Below are 6,176 nucleotides of genomic sequence, written 5' to 3'. Positions count from 1 at the left end.
ACCGAAGCGGTCGCAAACGGAGGCAGTCGCAAACCGAGGGTTTGATTGTATCCTGTAGACAGAGTGACTGGACTGCAAGAAAGCTGATCTGATACTGCGCAAGCCACCTAGGGACAACTGAAAGGTATGTTGCTCACCTCAAATCAGACGCCCCCTTTTGGAACTCCTGAGACAGTGAAGGGAATTTAACAAGTGAAATTCTGTGGGGGGGGGGTTATCCAAGGGAGATGTGGATCATACCACTTACCTTTTGCCAGATGGCACATAGGCATTTGGGCGATGTCTCTGCATCCCAAGCGCAGCAAGCTGAAACTTCAATAATGTCAGATTTATACTTCCAACAAGCTTTTATTACGTCTGCTATGGAGGGCTTACCAAGCACAAAACTGCTTTACAGCAGCATTGTGAGGTTGTATAAACCAAACCAGTGATTATAGAATTACACACACTGCTTGATGAAATGACTGGTGGTGGTGGGGAGAGAGCTTCTTCTTCCTCTGTTTCTCTTTAATGGTACCAAATCCTGCTCAGATTTGCATATCCCTGAGAAAAAAAGCATTGAAAAACATAAGGGAGGAAACAATGTCATTAATTTCTGCTTTGGCTCGCTTCCCTGGAGATGGGCTGCCTAGACAGTGGTGGCTGGGATAGGTCAGGCAGAGAAGGGAAGTCAACAGGAGGTGGAGCCCCAGGCCCAGGCCATGACCGCCAGAGTCAGCTTAGTCTAGCCATGTTCGTCGTCATCCTCCCTACTGAGTTCTGCAAGGGTCAATCCGAAAGCTAAGCAGGAGGATGCTGACCAGCACTGCCACCCCTTTCATTGCTTCCAAGAAAGAAGGCAGGCAAGTAAGGGCTGGCTGAAGGCAGATTCAGGTTAGTAGGGCAGTATGGAAAATGCATCTCTGTGCTAGAGCATCCGTCTTGCATGCAGAAGGTCTCAAGTTCAATTCCTCGCATCTCCAGGTAGGGCTGGGAGAGACTTCTGTTGGAAACTTGGTTGATTCACTGCCAGTCGCTGTATACAATACAGTCATACCTCGGTTTAAGTATGCCTCGGTTTGAGTATTTTCAGTTTAAGTACTCCACGGACCCGTCTGGAACGGATTAATCCACTTTCCATTACTTTCAATGGGAAAGTTCGCTTCAGGATAAGTAACACTTCAGGTTAAGTACAGACTTCCGGAACCAATTGTGTTTGTAAACCGAGGTACCACTGTACTGAGCTAGATAGACCAGCCATAGGCAGCTTCCTATGTTTCTATGCCCCACTTGCTCAAATGGGCCAGCCTCCATTGTGCCTTGACCTGAAATAGTCCTCTTTGGAAAGAGTGGAAGTATTCGGACTGCATCTTCCAGATTATTTGGGGGGGGGGGGAAATTATATTATTGGAGTAGGGTCCAGATGGGAAACTGTGACCCTCGCAAAGTTAGAAGGAAACTCTAGATGTGAAGGTAAGCTAAAGGAACCCCTGCATGGTTAAATCCAGTCAAAGGCAACGGTTGCGGCGTTCATCTCGCTTTCAGGCCAAGGGAGCCGGCGTTTGTCCACAGACAGCTTTCTGGGTCATGTGGCCAGCCAGGGCCATCTTTACCTGGGGGTGCAAGGGGTGTGGGGCACCCGGGCACTGAATTCTGGGGGGCGCCAGGCACCCGCCCCTGAAGTCGCCCAAGATCTTAACTATCTACCTGTTATGAAATAAATAATTTTGATCAAGCTAGAAAAACAAAATACATATATTACCGAAATGTATACCTACTGTTTCACTAAAGGACTTTCGACTTTGTGTGCTCATTTACCAAAGATGCGCCGTGCCAGCGGCGGTGCTTGTCATTCACAACGGCGGCGCTAGACTCGACGACGGCGCTTGTCATTCTCAACGGCGCTGTGAGCGCGAAATCAACTCTTACATCATAATAAAAGTTAATATGGGGGCTTAACTAAATTTGGGGGCGCTGGGCGGATCTTTGCACCCCAGTGGCGCATATGCTAAAGACTGTGCTGTGGCCAGCATGACTAAACCACTTCTGGCGCAACGGAATACCATGATGGAAACCAGAGCGCATGGAAACACCGTTTACCTTCCTGCTGCCAGGGCCAGTCCTAAGACGAGGCTGGGTGGCCCAAGGCACCCGGCCGCCAGGGGGGTGCCGCGGTGCTCCGCCCGTGCGGCAGCCGCGCTGCGCCCACACGGCAACCGCACTTGAAAACAGGAGGGGGGCCACCGGAGGGATAGTTCGTGCTAGGGCGCCAGCTATGCTTAAGACGGCCCTGCCTGCTGCAGCGGTACCTATTTGTCTACTTGCACTGGTGTGCTTTCGAATTGCTAGGATGGCTGGGACAGAGCAACGAGAGCTCACCCCATCACGGGGAATCAAACCACTGACCTTCTGATTGGGAAGCCCAAGAGGCATGGTGGTTTAGACCACAGTGTAGATGATGAAGTCAGGTTTAGCAGGCCCAACCAATTTCAGATGAATCCTTCAGGAACATTATAAAGGGTTGGTTTAGTTTATTAGATTCATTTTTCACTTCACACAACCAGAAATGGCCCCAAAGCAATTCATAAGGGAAGTCAAATGCAAAATGACACAATAAAAATATCAGTTAAAACTATATACTAAAAAGCGTTCATCCAAAAATCATGGTGAATCACAGAATATTTGGCACAAAAGCAAACACCAGAAACTGCCACTAATTGAAAGTAGAACGTCAAAAAAACAAACCCGCCCTAAAATAAGGAAAACAACTTTTCAGTGACTCAGGACTTAACCAGTCTGGTGGCAACTAATTCTAGCATGCATCTAGGAGCCCTCGTTGTTGTTGGGGGGGGGGGGGCTTTGCCAATAAATAAGGCAGCGTTGGGAGGGGGTGATTTTCCTTAGGAAGACAACGGAAGGGAACATTGAAAAACTCTTCTCTCCTCAAACCTGCCCCCTGTGGTTCTGCCACTGTTCAGGACTCCTTGCTGCTGCTGTTTGCATTTTTAAAATATGCATTAAGTAGCATCTCGTTTGGCCCACAGAGTTTTTTTAATGCTAAACCATATCCGGAAAGCTGCAGAACAGTGCCATGTATATATGAATTGAAGATGTATTAATAATGTTTCTAACTGGCTGGCATGAGGTGAGATTAGTGAGGGATTGCTACGACGATCTTGCCATAACTTGCCATGCTATATTATTTTGAGCAATGCAAATGTAATCATATTTTAATTGCTCGCTGAAGCATGCAAAGTTAACGAGGCTTGCTTTTTCTGCCTCTATTCTGTGACAGCTATTATTGCTCAATGAATTTCAAGCTTTCTGGGGTATTTCATAGCTGAGTAGCATAGCATCCTGTTACCCAATAAAAAAATGGCAAATGTAACCTAGATAACTTGGAGTTCATAATGCCTTTTGTTTTTAAATTGGTTTGATAATGGGGGATGTTTATTCCTATCAGCTCCGTTTCCATGGCAGCAGAAAGCACTCTTTAAACTTGGAAGGCATATAGGATAAATTATTGAAGCTCAGAGCCTATGGCATTACACTAATGGCTTTTACTAGTACCAGTAACTTCAGAGACTATAGGACCACTGCTCTCCTACTAAATGTGCAAAGTAAGCCTGGTTCCTTTTCACTGTTGAACTCCTGGAGTTGAGCGTGATGCTTGTACGGTACCATGCATTTTACAAAACCATAACAGGTCTCTATAAAACCCAGTAGAGTGTATTCCGGTAAATTTCCATCTGTGCAATTTATGCAGCTATGCGGTAATCTCAGAGCCCATGACTCATATCCATGACTACCTAAGATAAGCAGTTACCAAAGCTTTGGGCCTTTCCTACCTGGGAAGGAAAGAAATAAGTAAATGCTGTTTTTTACAGTCAACACGATGCTTAGATTTTACAGCCTGATCCTAAATAAATGGACTTGAATGCAGTGATGCCTTGAGCAAACAGAAACACACTTTTGCTTGCAGAAGACAATTCTGCTAATTTCTCCCTTTCCTCTTGCACCCCACCCCGGTCCCCATTTGTCTCATCACATGCTGTTCAAGAGGGATTTCCTATCACATAAAGTGATTTTAAGTTCTCTGTCTTGCTGACAGGGCACTGGGAAGGTCTCCTGAGATCTTGGATGGCCCCATGAGACCATTGGTCCATCTGGTAGTGGTTCTCTGGGATTTCAGACAGCTGCACCTGAAGGTGCAGGGGGTTGAATCCGAGACCTTATGCATGTAAAGCAGCTGCTGCCCCACTGTTATATAACCTTTCAAAGATGCTCTGCCACCGAGCTGCAGTCCAACACATCTGAAACAGAAGTCAAGACTTGACTGGGGTTTATCACACAATCTTCAGCCACAAACACTGGACTCTTTCCAGTGAGAATTTCAACAGGTTTTTAGATATGAACCACCCATACAACTCTCAACAGATCGTGCTCCTACTGTACTTTAGCCTTTCTCAAGTCACACTTCAATCTGGGTGCTGAATTAACGGGAAAATAGAAAGAGGACCAACATCTGTGTTCAATAGTAATAACTTTGTAACAAATATCTGAATGACGTGCTATATTTAAATTCAAGTTCAAAGCAGCGAATGCAGGTCAGCAGGCAACACAGAACATTATACAGAAAGATTTGTCTTAAAAGGGAAGGGTAAAATAATAAAGGTGAAAACCAGGCACCCCCAAACTCGGCCCTCCAGATGTTTTGGGACTACAACTCTCATCATCCCTAGCCAACAGGACCAGTGAGCAGGGATGATGGGAATTGTAGTCCCGAAACATCTGGAGGGCCGAGTTTGGGGGTGCCTGGTGAAAACCTTCGCACAGTTACAGGATCCTTTGTACCTAAAGCCACTGACATATTAACTCAAGCTATAGAGCAGATGTGAGGAACCTTGGGCTCTCCAGATGTTGCTGAACTGCAGCTCCCATCATTCCTGGCCACTGGTCAGGCTTGCCGGGGATGATGGGAGTTGTAGTGCAGCCAAAAGTTCCATTCTCTTGCTGTGGAATGTCTTATGGTTGTCTCCCACCTTGGTTTAAAAACCTGGAAGTAGGATCAGAGACAGTGGGAAGTCCGTTCACAAACAGTTTTCAAACCATCATTAACTCCTAAATTGAAGCAAAAGAAACCAAAGGAGGAGCGAAAAAAGACACAGCACCTCATTTCCTGGAGTCTGTCAGCTGACGTCTCTCCCAACCCAAGCAACATTTGCTTTTAATTGTCTGTCCTGTCTCTTACTAATCCGTGTACCATGTTAGTCAGGCGCTGTTCTTAGAAATGGCCAGCTTTGACTTATAGGAAAGTTTCTAAAATAGAAGTGCAAAGATAATTTGTCACAATTAAGTGGCACTTATTTATATGCCTCTTGTCGAGCCCTACGGTGGAGTTTCCATTGCAGTACATCAACTCTCTAGCACTAAGCCAAACAGCCACTGACTGTCACTGTTAGGCTATTAAATGGAATTATATATAAGGTGCTTTATCGTCTTCATACCAATCTAAATCTGCTGCTGGACAGAACTTCAAGCTAGGAGTGCTGAGCATCCATCATATTTATGATTCAAGCATGTGGGACTGTATTTGAGCAATTGTTAGTCATTGCTATACAGTGTCCTAAGTATATTAATTATGGTTCTGTGAAATATAAAAATGAATGCTGATTTGTCACAGCCATTACCCCTTATCTCCATAGCTTGCACCATCCTACTTTTTGAAAAAGCAATTTTCTACTTATTCCCTTTTGTTGCTTGCCACTTAAAAAAATATTGATCGCCTCCTTTTTTATCCTATAAATCCATGCAATTTGCTGATAAGCCACATGGATCTTACTATTTAGAAAGTGAGTTTATAGCATCTTCTGTTCAGTTTCCTGGGGCGGCAGGGAGAGAACATTGTTTTATAGTCAGTTTCACTGTAAATAATGGAGTCCACTAATTAAATAGCCTTATTCAGGTTGTTGTTTTTTCACACAAGAGGCTTAACTCAGATCCTTACATCTGACTTCTCTTCAGCTTTTATATTCTGCTTCAACAGCACAAAAGCATGGCAATAGGTCAATGTTATTCAGATGGCTCTATAATATGTTTCAGGTACTCCTAGATATTTCAGAGCCGCACAATCAAAAGTGATATTATTTTGCCTTCTAATGCCCCAAACTCAGGCCTGTTGAAGGAACCATGAATTC

Source organism: Zootoca vivipara, chromosome 7 (genome assembly GCF_963506605.1).
Source record: "Zootoca vivipara chromosome 7, rZooViv1.1, whole genome shotgun sequence".
NCBI classification, from domain to species: Eukaryota; Metazoa; Chordata; class Lepidosauria; order Squamata; family Lacertidae; genus Zootoca; species Zootoca vivipara.
This window is presented reverse-complemented; position numbering follows the sequence as displayed.